This window comes from Hylaeus anthracinus, unplaced genomic scaffold (genome assembly GCF_026225885.1).
Source record: "Hylaeus anthracinus isolate JK02 unplaced genomic scaffold, UHH_iyHylAnth1.0_haploid 5, whole genome shotgun sequence".
Classification (NCBI taxonomy): domain Eukaryota; kingdom Metazoa; phylum Arthropoda; class Insecta; order Hymenoptera; family Colletidae; genus Hylaeus; species Hylaeus anthracinus.
In genome coordinates, this window is record NW_026535322.1 from 2,960,960 (window position 1) to 2,982,202 (window position 21,243).

A 21,243-nucleotide genomic window follows, 5' to 3' on the forward strand; every position below is an offset into this window, starting at 1 on the left:
GACATTGCGTTCCGAAGCTCACCTTCTAGCCGATATCAACCCTCCCGCGTCGTCCCTTTTCCTCCTCGTTGCCACCCTCGCTCGCTCCTCTGCTCCACCTCTTTCCACCTCCTTTCCAGCCCCTCTTTCGCCGACCTCTTGGCCGGCCAACACCGCCGCCTACCCCATCGCCACCCTCTCCCCTCGCCTCTCTCTATCCCATTTGCATCCGCTTGTCTGGAGGCGAAAGTTTTTCGGTGGAAGGATTTTTTTCCCTCTTTCCACCACCCATCGCCACGGCGACGAGCCGGACGGGTCCACGGGTGCCGGTGTTTATTTTCGGTGGAGGTGGTATTGATGGTCGAACGATGACACGTTCTTCGCTAAGTCCTCTTTCTTTCTCCGTTTTTGAAAGTCAGAGTTTTTATCGCTCGTTAGAGTAAATTTGATCGAGCGAAACGCGTCACAGAACAGTGAAGAGGAACCGCGCGATATTATATAGAAATTCCCTAGCGAACTTAGGGAATATATGTCTGAAATAAATTTAACAAAATGTAAATTGAAGAGCGTAATTTCTACCGACTAATAGATAGTTATTGTAACTGTTAGGTACTATTACTTTTTTTTTATTTCGTCTTCCCCGACAAACAGGGCTTTCGTTACCCCCGCCGCGGCTGTTGGTTGTTTGAGCTGGAAATTGAGTATCGCCGAGGGGTGGCCGCTGTCCACTCGCGTCGTTGCGCGGGGGAGGGCTCGTTCGTAGGTTCAACGTTGAAAGCGAAAGGGTCGCGGGAGGTATAATTCTCGCCCCGGTCGATGATTTCGTATTTTACGATGGTTGTCTCGTGACGAGGGTGTAAACTCAACGAAATCTTCCTGGTTTTATGTCGTGCTTCGAGCACCTCCAGAGAAAGTGCCGCTATAAACAACCGTGAACTGATCTACGAGATCACTGGTACAAGACACCGTAAGATGCAATGTATATTATACTTATCGTAAACTGTGTTAATCATTCCTCAATAATCATTGTGTAAACTTGTTTATGGACTGTACATTCCACTCTACAACAAAGTAATAGTTTAATTATAATAATTCCTATGCACAACCCCCATTATTTTATTAATAATAAATAAATCCTATAAATTAATCGATCTTATCCTCACTTTCTTAACATTCGAATGAACCTGTGTAAGATCGTAAAATAAAAATTGAATAAAATCGCTAGTTTCGCGAATTTAGTTTGTCAACGGGGCGCCCATCGTCCCTTTCACGGCGACGAAAGTCAAGTGAAAGGAAAAACCGTGTATGTCGGTCGGTTGACCGTAACGAACCCACGAGAATAACGACTATGACTTCCGTGCAACAAACGCCGTGTAAACGGCACGGGAACAATTCAATCCCACCCCCTTTCGCGTCGTTGCGCTTAAGCATTCCCATTCGGTCGATGCGGCACGCGCGCAGAAATGCCTTGCTGCGTGCACGCACAGCAATAAAAGTATCGCGGGATCCATTTCCTTAATTGGGGCCAGAGGAGGGCAGCGGTTTCGTGGTGCTTTATGCTCGAGCCGAATCTACACCCCGCTGTGCAGCTTCTTTTTACAAGAAACAGAAGCTAACGTGCCTGAATCTTCAGCTATCCGACTTTCACAATTTTATTTGAAATGGAAATAAAAAGCTATTATTTAAAATAAATCACGATAGCACAGGTGCTTTAAATAAACATCGAAAGTTCAGTCGTCAATTCAAAAATAGAACGTTAATAATATTTTATCGAAGCATGTAATAATATTACTGTTCTTTTCAGAAATTAAAATTAACGCATTACGATGATGTCAAATGCTTTCACTGAAGGTTTCACGATTTTTTAATTCAAGAATTGGTCGTAATCGGCACTTAGATCGGGATAAAACAGTCGTACATCGTGAAAAAAATATTTTTATTCGATTAATTCGAGTGGCCTGTCGGAGTACCGCGTGTGAAAACATAGAACGACCGACGGAGCGTGCTAATTTACAATTCATCCTTTGTTTCGAAGAACAATAAACGCGGGCGATGATAAGGGTAACACCGGGGGGGGGGGGGATTGCGATGTTGCATGGAGAGCACGGGGTTGTTCGGGTGCTCTCTTAATTCCTATTTCCTTCGAACGAGGGGTAAAAATAACACCACCGACGCTGAAAAAATTGTGTGTAATAACACGGTCATCCAATCCCCAGAGATGTTTCGCGCGAATGGAACATCACTTGTTTTATGATAATGAAAAGAGTGGCATATTGATACATTTTTAATCGACTGACTTATAAATTTCCACGCGTATAAAATGTACGCCTTTCGTATACGAAAGGTTTAAATATTAAAAATGTATATTATTATGCAACTTGTATTGTATTATAAATTCATAATTGTTCGCTGAAAATTGAATTCTTTCCTTTCAATGAACGTATGTCGCGTTACTTTGAAAATCATTATTTTCCTAATTTCTGATGAAAAATGTTGATTTTCAAATTCTCGGGAGTGTTAACAATAAACTTCCCCAGCTCCTCCCGTCTCTGGACAGGAGGAACAAGGGAGAACCACTGCGCACCGGTCAATTTCCCCTTAGTTTCGTCTCGCGCGGGATGGACGCTTTCCACCCCGAACACGCTTCCGTACGTGCCCGTAAACGAGCGCTCCGAGAAGGAGAAACGTGCTCGCACGCCCTGTATTTACAAATACACGTACCATGGAAGACACACGCACTCAGAGGGAGGAGAGAGGAGGAGGAGAGAGGAGGAGGAGAGAGGAGGGGGAGGGGGTCTAGCGGCACGTACCGAGAAAATTCAACCGGTCGGTTCATTTGCATGCTCGTCTTTTTTCAATCCCCCGGATGCTCCCTTCTTTCGGATTCAACCAACGACGCCGTCGCTATGATAACCAGGAAAAAATTTTCTTTGTCCTGGACCTCGCGCGACAGAGCCGTGGGCAAACCGCGGTCCTCGAACCTTCGCGAAATTTATCGTCGCTGAGACGCTGGTCAACGATCGCTGATTTACGAGCGAGAAATGATCGGAAGAATTATTTTTGGGGGTCGTTTCAGGTGTAACATGTATGCGTATACCGTGGAAGGTGAGGTGTAAACTGTAATTCAAGTAATTCGATGTAATTCGATGTAATTCAATTTTGTTCCATGTAAAATATTTTCGCATTTAATTAAAATAAGTTTCTCTAAAACTAGCCATTTGTCCCATCAGAGGTATGCTACTTTGATTTTGGTTCCCCCGATACGGTATTCGATCTGACCCGAGATCTTCATTATCATTGTCGGATCGATTTTACCTCGCGCGGACAATACACCTGAACCGGCTTCCTTCGTCTTAAAGGAGACCCTTAGCGATGTTCTCCTCTCACGCTGTGTTTTTCTTGGAGCCCTAATTGGGTCGCCATTCTTCGCCACCTATCGTCCTTTTTACCCCCGCGCGCCGTCTTTAGCCCGGAATTTGAGTGGTTCGCCTCCGGGAAAGCGTATCTTCCCGCTCTCGTAATATCCCCTGTCTCGAGTTTTTTGACTGTCTGTTATTAGGCAATCTTTAAAAAAAAAAAACGAGAACACTACCCTAACGGGACACAGTACACAGGGAAATAACCGAAACAATCGTCACCCCAATGAAATCTAATCTCACGCTCCGAAAAAAAAAAAAAACAGTAGATTAATTAACTAGAAATTCATATTTACAAATTTGCGGCGAATCGCGGCTCCGCTATCGGACAGCCGAATCACGGTATCATTAATCTCCCCGTTGCTCGTAGCAGAGGGCAGGAAAGAAGAAGGGAAACGGGACAATAATCGACGTACGTTTCCGTGCCGCGAGGAAAATAATAATCCGACGCTGTACCCAATTATCGTCGCGGCAACACGATCGCCGACAGTGTACACATTGTAAAAATTATGTTACAAACTGCTTGGACGGTTACCCTGGTATTACTGGCCCGATCACGAGCCGAGTTATCCAATTAACGACACGATCAACTGGCGCCCCGAACCTTCCGTGGATAATTCGCGGACGTGAGCCAATTGCTTTTAACCCCTCGAAGGACAGAAGGTTAAAAGAAAACTGGCGAGAATATGCACCGAGACAACGAGAACGCTGGAAAGGGAAGACAATTTTTATAATTAAACGATGTCACGTCGGGTCATTGTTAGACTACGGATTTTATGCATCTGTGATACAAGCTAATGTAATCAATGATAAACCTAAAGGTACGTGCACTTATGCAACGTGAAATAACAATATCATTTTATTAATTGTAGGATACTTGGACATACATTACGCATATTTTATATTGTAGACACGAATCATCGCGAATAATCCCAGAGTTCCCTTTCAGTATTTCGTCTCGTTTTACCCTTTTATTAGTCCAATTCGTCTTAATTGAATGGTCGATGCTCAATGACCGAAAGATCTGGTGATTGAAGTGACACCAAGGTATTAATTATATCCACCTTACTCTGCTATTTGCACTTGGCCCGACTAGGGATCGAATTTTCACCTGACACTCCAATAATCAGAGTAGTAGAATGTTATTTGAACAATCCCGTTCCTGGTTGGGCTCGATAAGAGAATCCCTAGGTTTCAGTAATTGAATAATCGCAACTCAATTTAAGGAGTTTTGTTTCGAATTTATATACCTCTATTTTCGATGCGAATCAGTCCACTTGTAATTTTATTAGTTAAGAAATTATATCCTACTTTTATTATATCCTTACTTTTATTAATATTCAGTTAGTTTTCGTGCAAAGATTTACTACCAAAAATTACTTATGGATCGAACGAACAAAAGCACATACCTAGTATAAAAGTAACAAACACGAAACACGAGAAGTACCGAAATTCTTTTGTATACCAAGAAAAGCACCGTGCATTCGCATGTCCGAGGGTTGGCAATAGCGTGCACCCGAGGATCCTGCAATCTTTGGTCCACGGCCGCAAAGCGAAGCGGAAATGGCCAGTCGGAGAAATCGCGATTTCCATACGCGAGTCTCCGACTATGGCAGCTGGCGTGTTGAAAATAATTAAACGGCGGGAAACGGACAGAGAAGGAAAAAAGAAGCGAGGAGGAAATATCGGCGCGGATAATAATGGTATTTTGCTCGAGACTGTGGTCCGAGATCTCGCTCACAATTAGCGCCGAGACTCCACGGAACCCTTAACGCATGCAAACTTAATTACACACGATCTAGCGATTCCGTTTCGTTACGCGATACGTTGAAAATTTAATTAACCAGCGTGCCTTGCAATATTTAACGCTCCTCCGCGATGGCCGAAAGTGTTTCGCAAGTAGTAACGCAAGGTCAACGCTTGGATCATCTCTGCAAACACTACTTACAAATTGTATCTGTACTATTGTATGTTCACTCAAAAAACGTACAATTATCGAATTAAAGTAACCATTCGTCCATCCATCACAAAAACATAAATAACGACCTAATTAACTTGTCAAGTTGTATAATTATACGCTACAACGAATGTCGTACTTAAATTTATATAGAAGATATTAGATATGCAGCCACGTATATAATTACCGTACGTATCGGAAGATGTCGGTGTACCTACGACAAGATTACACGACGGTGCGTGAATATTTATGCGCGCAATTTACATTTCAACGCGATTAATTCGATCGCGCGAAAAGCGAAGATACGGAATTTTTCATTCTTCGTCGAACTCTCAGACTGGATCCGTTAGAATCTGGCAACAATTAATTTTAACGATGCGGTTAGGGTAGTTGCCCGGTAAACGTTGAGATTTGTGGATTTATTTTTTTTTTATTCTCGCCGCTGAAACGTGACTATACGTAACCGAGCTCGGCTATTACTAATATCATTAAAATTTTCTTACCGGAATTAAGTTTCCCGCTCGTAAAAGTGCTGTTTTTTCCTCTGTTACAAAGATTAACACAGGATTGCACGGTGCCGCGTGTACAATTTTTTTTTTTTTTTTTTTTTGTTTTCTTTCCTAGCCGTGGGAGAAGCACACAATAGAAACTTCAGTTTAATATACTTTCCGCGGAAGGGCGCTTAACAATTTAAATTCCCGTGCAGTGAACTTCGCGTTAACGTCCGTGTTTCACGAACAAATGAATTCCACCGAGAAATTGCTTCCCACGAACTATAACACGGCTTTAGGAAAGACGGCTTCGAAGCGAAATAAAGTGGGTCAACTATCGCCCCGCCGAAGAGAAATTCGTTCCGCGAACCGGCGACTAAACGTTCCCGTTGCCAATTATTCGATGCCCGAATAACGTTTTCGTGGAAACGAGCTATCGCCTGCGTTCGATTTTCCGCGATAAACGACGCGACGAAGTTTTCCAAAACTCACCCCTAGCACGGGAACCACCGGTTGGCCACCACTGTTCACTTTCTCCATGTAGGAGAGCGGAGGCTAACCGAGAGAGAAGCTGGAGAAGGGCGGAGGGAAGAGGAACAGAGAGGCAGAACCCTTTGGCGTCTCACCCCTTCGACTACCCGTCAAGCGAGTCTCACTCTCGCTCTCGATTCGCTCTCACTCGTGTCCTCCGCAGCCCTCTTCATCTCTCACACCCTTCAGTCAGCCCCACCCCCGCCGAGTTCGCGTCTTCTCCCTCCCAGCAAGTGAGAGTGGACCTTGGTCCAGCGCTGAATCGACCCTCTTTGCGCCCTCCCCACCCCAGTCCATCCTCCAACCCTCCGCGATTCCAATGATCCAGCCTTCCTTCTTCCACCTTCTACCAACCCCTCCGCTTCGTCCCCTGGTCGCAGCGTTCCTCGGGCTTTTCTCTGGCCTCTGCACGTCGCCGCACCCTAATCCCCCATCTCGAAGATACGTCTACCCTCGAACCCTCGTATCGATTGGCGGGAGCCACGCCAGAGAGCGCCACTGAGCCATCCCTTAGAATTTTAGGAAAAGCAACGCGGAATTTTTCACATTTTTCGAACGAACGCCTCGATCGTGGGATTGATTATGGCCGATCCTGGGAATTTTCGGGATTTTCGGACTGAGGATCGCTCGGAGGAAGATTGGAGAAGGGGTAGAAGGTGGCTTAAAGACGATAGTAAATTAGTCCGAACTGAGACTGAACTTGCGATTGATGTTTCCTAGAGAGTCTGTGTCTAGAAAATCGATTCTTCGGGGTCACTAATAATCTCAAATAATGTAAAAGAAACGCTATAAATTGATCTCTTGAGTAATTGCAATCAATTTGAATGGGTTAAGTTATAGTTTCCCAACGTTATTTACCTTCCTCATATTATTTTAATAAATAAGAATTCTATTCTATTCGTTGTCCCCCCAGACGTAAATTATAAATAAACTCAGCATTCCTCGGACCCCCATTGTTTATTTTGACGAGTCGTGTCTGCGCAGTTTGCCCCCAACTTTCCTCGACGTTTGCAACCTGCGAACATACGCGTGCAAGTCAAAGTTGATGACTTTGAATCGAAGACCTTGCGGTGCATCGATGACACCCCTTTTGAGAAAGTTTCCCCGACGACGGAAGTTGGAGACACCAGAGGGGATGTCCTGGCCGTCGACGTTATGCAACGAGCATCTGAAACTTTCAGGAAGTCGACTCAAGCACCTTGAGGATCATCGACGCGGGGCGTTCCCGAAGTGGACAGTAATTTCTCGAAAAAACGTACGAGCGTTTATTCTTTATCCGGTTCTCGGGTCGTTAGCGGTTCTTGAGACCAAATCGAGCTCAAAACGAATAATATCTCGTTGCATTCCGCTTCCCAGTGGATCGTAAAATCGTGAAAGTAATTTGGACGATTTCCTGCCCTCATCTAGCCTGATGAAAGAAGAGCCGCTGTTCGAGGGCATAAAAACGGAACACCGTGGACGAAGCCTTTCTCGAAAAAGTCGTTACATCGGTACGCGATCGTCGTCTAACGATCCCGCGTTAGCCACAATGTAATCGAGTTTCTTCGCTCCCGTGGAACGCCGGCCTGCCCCTCCATTAATATTTCAGGCTCGATAACGCGGGATGTCGGGCTTCGCGAGTGTGTAAACAAGAATATAAGTATACAGTTGGCGTCAGGATCCACCGCGAGTTTTGTTCATTTTTTAAATTTAACATCCAGGTGCAAGGAGAAAATCTTTCTTATTCTTCAGAAATGGTCGAGTTCGCATATTCTGCCAAATTCTGTCAAACGCGACGCGCTGAAAAATATTGCGAGCCGATCGCCCGTGGCAATTTCTTTTAGTTTCCGTTCGATATTGAGGATCTCGCGGGATTTTTACGATCCATCTTCGGTGACACGCGCTCGACAGATTCTATCGGCCTCGTTCGCTGGTCGGTCAGCGATCATAAAAAAAAAGCAATTAGCTGTCGACGCGTTTAATCGCCTCGTAAAATCCACCGTACACGCTCTCCGCGCCTCGCACTCTCGCTTCTGTCCGTCCCACTCCGTCGGGTTTCTCTCTTCCCGGTCCCGTTCGCTCCACAGTTAAAGGAAACAGCTGTTTGACAGGCGATAAAGTTTCGCGCTGCACGCAGACAAATAACGGCTTGCACGGACACGGGAGGAAAGGTTATGACGAATTAGGGCCACCCTCGCCCTTCGTCTTCCAAGAAAAAACTCGGCGAAGAGGACCTACCCCAAGAATAAATACGTTTTGGGAGCGGTTAATGCTCGCAGTTCGAGGATTCACTTCGACGTATTACTTAATCAGCGCGTGCATATTCAAATGATTTATTCCAAATTAATGCACTTCAATTATGTTATTAATTTTTTGTCGAGGAGATACGAGGACACGAGACACGATCTGTCAAAAACTCCGCCCGAATAAATGATAAATAGCCGAGATACTCGAGCCACGGGAGTGTCTGACCTTCGCCGTCTGTTTCTACTGAATTCACTCGCGGTGGTCAGACTCGACTATACGAGGAATTATGAAACTACTTTTCAGTGCTCACTTAAAATGACGATTTCTAGGATGTTGTATACCCGATTACCGGTATTAAATGCTGAGGACGCATGATTCAAAATTCGCGTGGAGCTCAACGTGTTAAGTAAAAATATAAGGTATAAAATGATGAAATCGTGAGGCTTTTCGATCATTTCTGCGCGGATGTTTCAGCCGGCTCGTAACGCGTCGGTGAAATGGCAATCGTGTCAGAAGAAATTTTCTCCTTAAGCACCGATAAGGTACCTGGCAAACTTCGGATCGGAAGAGCCTCACCTTGCCCTCCCCGTACCCTGGAGAAAGGGTCGCGGGATTATCCGGGTCGTATCTCCATAAAGGTGGTTCCTACGCTCGTCGACTTTTCGTCACAGTTCGCAACTCTTAAAGGGGATCGAGCAAACGATCACGGTGGATCTTGTCGCGAATATTATTAGTTTAGAAGATAAGACATACTTTCATTTAATCCTCTTCTCCTACTCGGTCGGGTCAAAAGCGACCGACGCATTAGTTCCATCGTTAGGTTTTTGTACTGTTTCTGCGACTGTGAAGATTTGAATTCAGTGAGACTGAAACCACCGTAGGAGAGAGGAGGTGGTACTAAACACGAAGGTACTGAACATTTTTCGAACACGAAATAAAAGAGATCGTGTCAATACTCATTTTACCCAATGCTTAAGCACAAAGTCAGCCAACCAATGAAAACGTGAGATCCTTGCGACAGCCTACCCAGTCCTAGTCCAGAAAAGGGAACCGATCACTCTTGACCGGCAAAGTGGAAAAAAATGATGCGTTAAGGGGTTAATTAACCGCGAGTTTCGAAAAGCGTTCGGCATTATACGGGCCTGGTTGGTTTTCCGCGAAAACGAAAATTAACAAACACACAGCCTGCAGCTGGAAGAAGGAGGAGGAGGAGAGGAGGTGCGGGTTCTCTTTCTCTCCCGTGACCAGTTCCGGAATTTTCCTCGCTCAAAGGACCGAGGAACGAGTGGTCCGCGGCGAGGGCGAAAGCTAAAAGCGGTTCGTCTCTCGAGCAGCCTCGATAGAAGTACCACCACCACCACCCCTCCCCAACACCCTCCCACCTCCCGTCTGATGTCTGCGTTAACTCTATTTGAGATTTTAAAATTCAATGAGCCAATCCGATCGAGTATATTGCTCGGTTCTCTCTCCGCCCCGTGGCTCTTTCTCTTTTCGCGGATGGTTCGCAGGAGCCGGAGAAAAAGGGGGAACTCGGGAGGGCCTTTGTGATACGGTTAACGGCTCCCTTCGGCCTTTTCGGATTCCCGATGGATCAAAAGCATCGACCACGGGGCTCGGTCAACACCGACGTGCCTACCGACGTCCTCCTATCGGCGTCCTCGTAGACGTCTACGTCTACGTCCGTCGATCGTCGTTGTCGTTCGACTGTTCGGGTTCGGGGCTTTTCTGTTAGCGCGAAAACTTTTGCCCAGAGGCTCGCCCCGGCCACGCTCGCCGGCACGTGAAATCCCCGTCGAGGGTTTAATAATCATGCGACCAACGAGCTTTGTCACGTACAAAGCGAATTGATTTGTTTTATAAATTGGGGTAGGTCTGTTTGCTTGGCTAACTTTCGGACGATCGTCGACGAAGGGACGCGTTTTGTAACTGGGCTCTCTGCTCGCAGGAAGGGGGACTAAAGGGGGCTTGTAATGCCGTCGTCGTTGAACTGTTTTCATGCGTTATTCCAGCGATTTATCGTCGATTTTCTATACGAATAATTTCCATACGAATAATAGTCTTTGCTCTCGGTTATTTAGATTTAGAAAGAATAGGCAAGCGTAGAAAATAGTGATCGATAGAATACATGTACGAATTAGAAATAAATTACACGAAATAATGAGTGGGAATTGGTCTTTGTTAATTACTTTCATGTGCTCGTACAAGGAATAGAAAGTGTGCAAATGTGTATGTAAGCTTTCTCTGTGAGAAACATGATTCTTTTCAAACGTGTATCGTTACTGTGCGAACACTTCTGTTCCCCACTGTACATACGTGCACGCGACGAAACTCTAGAAGGACCCGCAAATTGTCGCGGTGAAGTTAAAGTTTCACGGACGTCGAGAGTCTCGTGCACTCGACTTTGCACGCTTTAACGTGCGCGTTTTTCATGCCAATTGAACGCGCGACTATTCACGACGGAAACGTTGAAAATTTCTTCAAAGAACCGAGCACCGCGCGACGCTGCGATTTGAAAACAAATTCTGTTTCTTTTTCTCGAAACGACGCGATATACCACCGAGTTCCACCAATATCTATTATATCGATTCTTTCCGAAAGAAAGAAACTGAGGTCGGGAGATTCGAACGAGGCCTCGAAAGAAACGTTGCGTCACCTGTTCTAACACAACGACCGATTCACACGTACTCCCCAACGTTACTGTCGCATCAATTTTAATTATTCTAGCCCAGTCTCTTAAAGAGCACGAAACCATTCCTCTTGTTTGCCGGTACGCCACCAAAGGCTGGAACGAGCAGTCGTAAAATCGTTCTCGTCGACTTGAAACGTTTCACGGGAAACTACGCGCCTATTAAAATCGGATTCTCGGAACGCGTTCTTCTAACGAACACCGACTGATCTGCCTGACATAAACTGTTTTTAATAACGCCGGCAATTAACGCGAAGCTGGACGGACGATGCTTCCATAAGCGGCTATATTATTCGTCGAAACCCACGTTTCGTTCTATTTTCGTCTCTCGTTCGGAATAAAATAAACAACTGAGTCCTCTCGGGTATTTTTTTTATTCCTGCGAGGAGAGAACTGACGTTTAGGTGAAACGCGTAGACAGGGATTGGTAGTATCGAGGATATTATTTAACGAAGTCGATAAAGCTATTTCTATTTAAGACGTTCTTCGTATAGGTGACAGAGTTTTCACTGAGAAATTGAAGGAATTAATTTTGAAAAATATTAATATTTGCAAGAAAGGAGCAGCTGGCGATAAGCTTGTTTAAATTTTGGGAACGAAAAAACAATTCAAACCGCGTACGACTATTTCTTCGCTATTGAGAAGCGTGCTGGCATTCCGTGTATAGATACCATCGCCCTTTCTCAGCTCCGTATTGGAGTCACGTGGTGAGCAAAGTCTTGTTATCAGCAAACCACCCTCTTTTCCCTCTCCTTCGATATTCCTGTTCTAATAACACAGCCTGCCAACCCTCCGACCTTGTGCACACGTTCGTACATTTTTCGACGATCGTGCCGAGTCTCGGAAATTTCGTTGTTTCAGAAAATCAATTATTACTACTTCTAAAATCTTCTCAATTCTCCCTTGATTATCTCCTTAATTCGCGGGGGTGTAAAAAACGGAGAAAAATAATTCTAAGGATTCTAATTCTATAAAAACTGATGCTAGTTCTTAAACCTAGGCCTTCTAAATCCTAGTAATCGATTAAATAGACCCGTTAAGTCTGCCAGTTCGACTAATCAGTTGGTGGGTCAACCAGGGGCCGATGAGAATCACTTAACGAGCGGTACGATTGCATGGAAACACGTACGACTGGATATATTATATATAATCAGGCTTGAATTATATCTAGAGTGGGTCGAACGGTATGAGAGCATTTATTAGAAGGCGGAGGGTGCTCCAGAATTACGGGGCTTCCGACCATGGTAAGCGGAACGTTTCGCTTTTTCATTTATACGCCAGTAAACGGGCGGTCGTTATCGGCCGACACCTTGCACGGTTCTCAAGAATTTACTGCGTGCCGAAGGGGATGACGCTCGTGTAACGATTACCCGGGATAATTTCGTACACGGATACGTGATTCTTCTGGAGGGGTGGAAAGAGAAAATATGGCGAGCGATACGCGCTTGAAAGATTTCTGATCAAACAATCGTACGCGATTACAAATCACCAGTCTTGGATATGTGTGTATTTTCCACGTTACATTTAGTTGTATCTTATGTATATTGTTGTATTATACTTTATATGTACTTTTTGGTAGTCACAAGTCTGTCCGGGGCCCCCTTTAGCTCGGGTACCTCGGGTTCGCTAAGCCCGTACTGCAGCTACAATAAAAGCTACACAGCCCCTGAGGACGAATCCGCGTCGCTATCGAATTTTTCGCTCTTTTGTTATGGTCGCCCGGCACGCGATTCGACGCGACGAGTTCGAGGAGCAACCGGCGAATTTGTTGGGAACGACAGTCATCGTGATCGCCCGATGCCGTTCAGGTGATTTACGGCGAGTCTGAAGCTTGTTTCTTCGATAAGCAGCCGGTGTCCTAATGACGCCATTAAAACCAACAACGGAAACCGGAATTATTATTAATCGTCTAAAACGAGCTCATCGTAAACCTCAACGGGATTTAATTTACGATTTTTCTTCTCAACGTTGATCCTCGATTATTTATTGTACACCGCGCAAATTAATTTCAGATAACATACTCGTCGCGTATCGGCTGTTCTCGAGAGTGATTTCATTAGCGAGTGGTTACTGTGGAATCTCTTATTTATCATCAACCGCACGCTAATTGAGTTTTTCATTATTCTGTCGCTGGGCTCCGTTTATGGTTGCGCTTTGTACGAGGCGGTATTGTCTGGTATAATTTAAATAGCGTTCGAGTAATGTTCTACGCTCCAGCTCCAGTTTCCGGAGACGGACTCGACCCTCTCGAGGTTTTTAAAAAAGCTCTTTTCGAGACAATGTAATTCTTGTTGCGGAGCTTCTCGTGCCAGGCTCTAGTTTTCGAAGCCTGTTATTGTCAGTAGAATGAGCAGTCATGAACGAGGTACGTGAGTGATGGACGAGTAAAAAGCTCGCGAGCAAGCCTGAGAGATACCACGTGCACCAACTAACGAAACGAAGAGAACCAAACAGAGAGAGAGAGAGAGAGAGAGGATTATACGGAGAGTGTTTGCCAGTTCGCGGGCAATTATCGCGCGCGAATCGCGCCACTTGGCGGGTACGTAAATTGGCTCGCGTCGGTTATATCGATCTTGTTCAGCAATTTAGACCGCGTTAAACTTCGTGTAGCGATCGATGATAACGCCGTCTCTGACACAGTTTGGCCTTTTCCCCCGCTTTGCATTTTAAATCCCCGACGATTTTTAACGACCGTCGGACCGTGTCGATTAAATAAACTCGTCGGGTGATCTATGGAAATGGGATTAAATTCGTTGGAGATCTATGGAAATCGCGTTGCACGCCGACATTTTATATTCGACGCGAAAGACGGGATATTGGAAGTCGACGATTAAAATTATCGTCGCGAAAGAATTATTTTCGAACACGCACGATTCTGATAACTGTTCTTTATGCGCTGTTGCGATGACACGAGTATAACGTTGCCTGAAATATCGACGAATACTCCGGGATCCTTGAGAAGGAGAATTTTGTAGAGAATCATGCAGTCGGTGGGACGAAGATCAAATTATTTGAAAAAGAGGAACGGTGAAGTTTTTCTAGATGTAAATAAAGAGACTGTTTATTGGGATCGTAGCGAGAATTAACTGGTATTACATCCGCAAACAGTGGATTCTAAATTATAAATAGATATTAAAACGGCACGCTAATGCGGTGTATCGCGACATTAAATGTTTTGAATTCGAAATATGAGATTCCTTTCGAGCTCAATTTTTAATTAGATTACTTTGAAATATTAACGACTAACTACATAACATATCACTGATATCACCGATTAGACATCGCAGACTGGTTCACCCGTTTCGTATTAATTCAACGACCAATTCCACGCATTCCCGCGGCACAATATATCCAAAGCGAAACGGCCAATTAACAAAATTCGCTGGAAACAATGCGTTCGTTGGAGTGTCCTTGGCTCGACGCGGTCGCCCCCAACGAGGATCCTTAAAATTTCCGCGAGCAACCAGGATGCGCGTACAGCGTCATAATCGTAATTAATCCCGTCGTCCTTTCTAACAAATAAGCATCAAGGTAAAAACGTACTTTAGCGTAACGTGACTCTCGTTTCAACGGCGCTGCCGGTTCATCTTAACTTTATAAACAGTCGTGGGGGACAATAGTTACCCTCCCAGGTTTTCGGAATTACAACGTCTGCCCGGGCCTGGGTATCATAATATCGTACATACATATACATATATAATACCCTGCCCGACAGCCGTACAAGGACCTTCACTCCGCGAACACGAAACACGCCCGTCCCTGCGCGCACAATGTCGCCTCGCATACTTGGACGACCCGGGGATGAAATCTTAACGAGACGCGGCCCGTTTCGAAACGGGACCGACGACGATGACAACCCTGGCTGGCGTGTGCCCTTGTCTTTCTTTTTTTCCACGTCGTCTGGGCGAAAAAATTTACCCCGCGTCGAGCAATTAATTTATATTTTACGGGAGAGGAGCCGCGAAGCTGGGTTGGGGATAGACGTTTGATAGAATTAGGACTCCGAAGAGTTTGAGGTTATTGGATGGACTCCTTTCGAACTAGATTTTTAAAGAAATTACATTTAAATATAGTAGAATATTGTTGAAATCAATTATTAACGAGCTTTCGGAAGAATTACTCTCTTAACACGTTGGCCGCCACGTCAGCTACATGTGGATTCGCAAGAATTTTTATTAACGAAGTAAATAACAATTTTGAAGAGTTATTAAAGAAACTAAATCTGGTTAGTGTTGGTTTCAATTGCCTCAACAATTTTTCTTCGCAGGGAAGTGTTTGTAAATATCCACGCGGCAGCCAACGTATTAAGGCACGCACTCTACCTATAGAAAATTTTCCCAGCTTTTAGATAATAATTATTTCTACAGGACACAGTCTTCGCGACACCAACTAAAAGCTTATTTTGTTATTCCTGCGGGGGCTTGTGAGAGAGTATACGTAAAACAATAGCACTTTACACGTCACTACCGAAGATTTAATAAACGTGGGAAAAAGTCGGCATATAAAAATATTTTCATAGTCAAATTTAAAGCGACTGGACCAATGACGGGCGCGAATCGATTAAAACGTAATTCCAAAGGCCGCTGGAAGATTCTACGCCGGTCGACGTCGTCGCGAATAATTCGAAAAGAACGCCGCTTAAGCAACTCGACTTCCGGCCGTTCCTCTCGTGGAACAATAAAAAATTGCTCGCAGCGCGTGCCGCGAATAACGTCTCGGGCACTTTCAGAGGCTGCTAGAGAATTCTTACGGGACGTAACGCGGCCGATCTTTGCATCTTTAATGATATGAATAATCCAAAGATGAAATAATTCGACCTGTTCCCATCGATCAACCAAACGCGAAATTTTCCTTGCCTTATTAAAAACTTGAAAAATCATTGGTAATAATTAGTTTTTACTTACTTTATATTTGATATTTTGTAATTCTTGCATTCTATTTAGTTCGCGAATTAGTAATTTGTCATGAAACCATGGTTAATCGATCTTTGGCACGTCGCGACGGCGCAAGAGGATCATCCGTGCTCCTTTCGTCGGAGCGGTCGCTAAAAGCTCTGTAAATTATTGCTGAAAGTTTACGACGACGCTGCAGGGCGCAGCCGCGGTCGCTGCACCCCTAATTGCGCTAATTATTATCGTTTCGGCAGGAGGGGCAGGAAAGTCTGTCTCTTAACTTTCGCGAACGTAGCTTGGTCGCTTTACGGTCGACGACGCGGTACAATCGTCGACGCGTAATTCTCGGGGAACACCGATTACTATGCGACGATTTCTTCGTCAAGGAAGCACCGGAACACGTGATGCCCTGATGTTTTCGACGATCGATATTCCTGAGTTCGCCATTTCGCGATGGAAATTCCAGGAACGATTAGGATTTACATATTAGAAGAATCGAGGTGCAGTATGAATTTATACAAAATATTTCAAAGTGATATCTAAATATAAGTACAAACTTCTAAATATCCCAAAGAAATTTGCATAGTTAGTTTCACGCGTTTGCTACCCAGGATGGATATTGAACGCATAAATAGCATAAACAGTTCGCAACGTGTAGTCGCGCAAACGAGAATGCACAGATATATGGAAACGTTCGCAGGCGTGCACACACGGAACACTTCGTGATACCAACCCCCGCGGTGGTTGGTCGCGCGCTAAAGGTAAAGCACGCCAGTTCGTGCTGAGACGTGAATCGAGACGCAGCCCCATTTTTTATCAGTCCCCCAAATTGTTTCTTATCACGGTTCTGCCAAACTTTTTGACGGTGAACGCGTAAGCCAGGTACGTAAATTTCGATGGTACGCTTTTCAAACAATCACGTGTAAAAACATCGAGTAAATTCACGATAGAGATTTAAGGAACGTTGGACACTTTCTGATTTTACATTGGAATGTTGCTTCGTCGGTTAAGAAATATTTTTCATTTCCATGTAGAATGATGCTAAATCAATCGTTCTACGATACTAAATCAATAGAAACAAATATCTGTTTCAATATCGTGAACACTGCGATTGAAGAATATGAAAATATAATGAGATCGAATACACCGAACATTACAAACTTGCGAATGAAAGGCGGTGCAGCACCGTCACCACGAGACACACAACATCGATAGAAACAATTTACCGTTTCCAATCAGCTGCAATCGGGCTGGAGTGATTGTTAGATTCGACAAAAACGGTAATCGTGATCGATGCGGCCAGAACTTTGTTACCCTGACGGGGCCGGCCGCGTGATTCATCATTTTAACGTGTCTGGGCCCCCGTAAATTGGCGACGTCTCATGATTCGATTCGATTTCACCGCGAAATTTCGGCCAGGGGACCGAGAGAAACGGGAAAGAGGCACCGTGGCTACGAAATAAATTAAAAGTCGACGAAACCGAGCACGAGAACAAAGAACGCGCCGCGCCGAAACGGCCCCGAAGCGACGCACAAATATCGGGACAAATCACGTTGCGTAAGAGGCCCCGGCGTCGCCGTCGACCGCCCCCTTTTTATTTCCCGGAAATTTCGCCGCTAAATTTATTCGCCTCGCAGCGCCACGGGCGAAAGCATGACCGGAGACTAGCGTTCTTTGGACGATTTGAATTTTTAACTCGTTTACTCGCTCTTCTATACACGGTATAAAATTAAAGACATCCTATTAGTTATAATTGGCGAGTGTAGTCGTCTCGCGCAAGATGCGATAGTATTTCAACCCTTTGCACTCTCTGGCTCTCCGGTAGAATGGCATACGTGCGCTACATTTTTCAATTATTGTAGAGCAATATAAATTGAACCGGTAGAATAAATCATTAAAATTTAAATTACAAGTGTTTTCCGTTATCATAACTAATATGATTCGAACCACTATTTAATAAATCTAGCAAAAAATGAGAGGTCATAAAAAGCAACGAAACTAAGCGTTACCTTTCTTTTCCTCCTACGAAATGACGGTCGTGACCAAAAAATTCTAGTCCACCTGGCAAAAAACTTCTGCATCCTTCGCACCTATCTAATACCGTCTGTCTCTTCGTTCACCTGTCGCGAAATCCCATCAACGGAATTAGCAGCTGTCGCAAAGCCGATTTACCTTGTCGTTTAAATCATGCGAACAGGTCTGTCTCCGTTTCATTGCAGAAGCGTGTCCGCGTCAGCTACACCCACACCCGCACCGCGTGTACATGCACGAACACAAATCGGAAAGGTGGCTAACCCACACCCGGGAACCGAATCAGGTTATCCTTGATATTTAACGATTGATTGGCAGGATTGGCAATTTGGCCAATTACCGCGGTGTTCTTCGAGAGTATTCGCGGAATAAACGAATCAAAATTACATAGTCGGTCTCGAAAGTATCCGGAATGAAATTTCTTGACGATCCGAGGCCGAAGGGCGATCGGAACGGGGCACCATGTTTATTCGGGCGAAATTCCGCAAAATTATTCTCGAGATCGTGAGTTATGTCGGACAATGAAGACGATTAACTTTCTTCAGCGATGTGGCGCTTAAACTGTCTAGGCTCTGGGATCGTGGAACTAGCAGTACTAATAATTAACACGTTAAACGTCACGGCTTTTAACACGTTCGCGATCGACAGATATTTCACGTTTCTAATACCGAGTGCTGACGAAAATAATAAAATTCTGAAGCTGGACATTGCAAATTCCCTGTTTACTATCTATAAATTTGAGTAACCACAATCTAAACGGTCAAAGAAAAGTAGATGAAAACCACAAATGAAAGTTGCGTAAAGGGGAGACTTGCGTAATAGTGATGTACCAAAAAGCGATTCCCTCTTTTCCTCCCCGAGAAAAGCAATTAATTTTCTAATTAAACACTCACCGCTCGGCCTTCGTTTCCTCAAATTCCTCCCAGCATTCATCGGCCAACGTTAGGCGGCCATTCGACTCGATCCGATAAAATCGAAGAGGCAACGACAGCGGCGTCTGCGAAAGTTTTCAGGAAGCCCATTTCGACTTAGCAATTTCGCCGAGGCTATTTCCACTTTTCCAATTCTTTCCACCGCCCGCATCGTCGGTGTTTCCACGCGTGGTCGTGACTTTTCCACGCAGCACCGAGTCGTAAAGTCTACGACCATAGGCGAAGCCCGGCCTGGCTATCGATTTCGCGTGTTTCCTTTCGGAAATTGCCTTGTTTTTTTTTTCTCTCTCCCGTCGTGTTTAGGGCCACGGGGAAGATCGATACGATATCGCGATACCTTCGAACCTGGGTGGCCCTTGCGAGTGGCCACACTGCGCGAATCTGCCTTAATTCCCGTCGTTCGCAACTTGGACACTCCAAACGTTATTTAGCTACGCGTTACTCTTTTCTTTTTATCATTTACGTACAGTGTACAGTCGGATCATAGGTTTATCGAACTAAATTGGACGAACGTGAATCTCGAAGGTTCGCGATTCTGCAGAGCTGGTGGGCCCATTCAGAAAGCGAAAGAAAAATTCGCGTGTTCTGGACGAACGAAGAAGGGAACGAGGGGAGGGAAAGGGCGAGAGAGTAACGCTTTAAATCGCCGAGCAGGGACGAGAGGACGCGAGCGGAGCAAGGCCGCGCTCGCCTCGTAATCCAGACAGATGGGACTCGTTAATGGGACGCGCGAGTAATTTGCAAGAAATCTAATAACACCGTGGATGTCTCTCTCCCTCCTGCGTTCCCTTTCTCTGCCCATAATTCGTGGCCTGACTTTTCCCCCTTGCCGACCGTCGTTGGCCTCTCTCTAATGACAATACACAGGGAGGGCACCCCGCTAGTGAAAATTAAAATTCGCCCTGAAGCACTGCTGGATTGCGCGAGCACGCCATCCTACGACCGTGGTGGCGTATAAACGAAAAAGTGTGAAATCGTGTGCGTGCGCGTGGGTGCGGGTGACCCAGCCAGGGGCTAGCAATGGACATCCGATTTTTACAAGTTTCCGAACAATTCACGAGTGGAAACTTTCTTTACAACTTTCTTTACTTTTGCACTTCACTTTAAATTCTATTTCTGGTTATGAAAAAATTCTGATCCTTTTATTTTATACGCTACATATTCACAACACTGATATTTCAAAATTTTACGATATCGAGCTTCAGAGTTTTATCACTTTCGCCAGTACTCGATATTAGAAACGTGAAACATCTGCCGGCAGCGAATGCGTAAATATTAATTTGCTACGCGTACTCACAACGATCGGTCGACTGTCAATAACACGCCGTCCAAAACAGAACTAACAGCTTATCCGTCGTGGGCTCCGATCGCGGTCGCGTCCCCTCTCTCATCCCCCAATTTACCCTTACTGTGTACTTTCCGTAATTCTAGGAATGCGTACAATTCAACGACGTCGATGTGTACGTTTCTTTTATGGCGTTTCGAGGAATTCTTATCCTTTCTTCTCTCGTCGTTCGCGATCCAATAATTTCTGGAAAATTACCGATCGGCAAAATTCAAGTTCGCCACGTGCAAGGACGACTCGATTCGTAAAACGTTCCAAGTTCGATGTTCCTGATAGCGGTGCTCGGTTAACAAGAGGAATGTCAACGAGCACGCAACAGCAAGAAACAATTCATAAAGGGAGGAGGGAGGGGATCGAGCTACCATCCGACTCCGTTATCGAACGATCGCCGTCCAATCGAGGATGGATCCGCAAGATCGATCTTCGTGGGTGGACCAACGGGGTCGGCGAGGCTGATTCGCAAAAGAACAAAGACGCGCGAAACAAAACGCGCCTCGTCGTCGGAGGAGCGAAAGTGAGGGAGGGCCACGAGATGGAAGAGGACGGCCAGCAAAAATAGAACAGTTTCTACTGGCGAAAAACAGAACCACCAGAGGGGTCAGCGGAGAGGAAACAGAGAAAGGAGGCGAAACAGAGGAAGATGCCGATCTCTTCGCGGAATATGTTTACATTAAAGGCGCGCCGTGGAAAAAAAGGCCGGGACGAACCGCAAACTGCTTAACGAGTCCTGCTCCTTTCACCCCCAACTCCTCACCT

At 45.2% G+C, this 21,243-nt stretch overlaps 1 long non-coding RNA gene across 1 annotated transcript in view; it reads right to left on the minus strand.

Moving 5' to 3' along the window:
- Nucleotides 1-20,245, minus strand: part of LOC128895402 (uncharacterized) — a 22,179-nt gene extending 1,934 nt beyond the window's left edge. The window contains exons 1-3 of the long non-coding RNA XR_008461781.1: nucleotides 19,104-20,245; nucleotides 593-1,040; nucleotides 23-379 (exon numbers count right to left, since the gene is read on the minus strand). This is a non-coding gene — a long non-coding RNA (uncharacterized LOC128895402). The remainder of the gene's footprint in view (nucleotides 1-22; nucleotides 380-592; nucleotides 1,041-19,103) is intronic.
- Nucleotides 20,246-21,243: the final 998 nt, after the last annotated feature.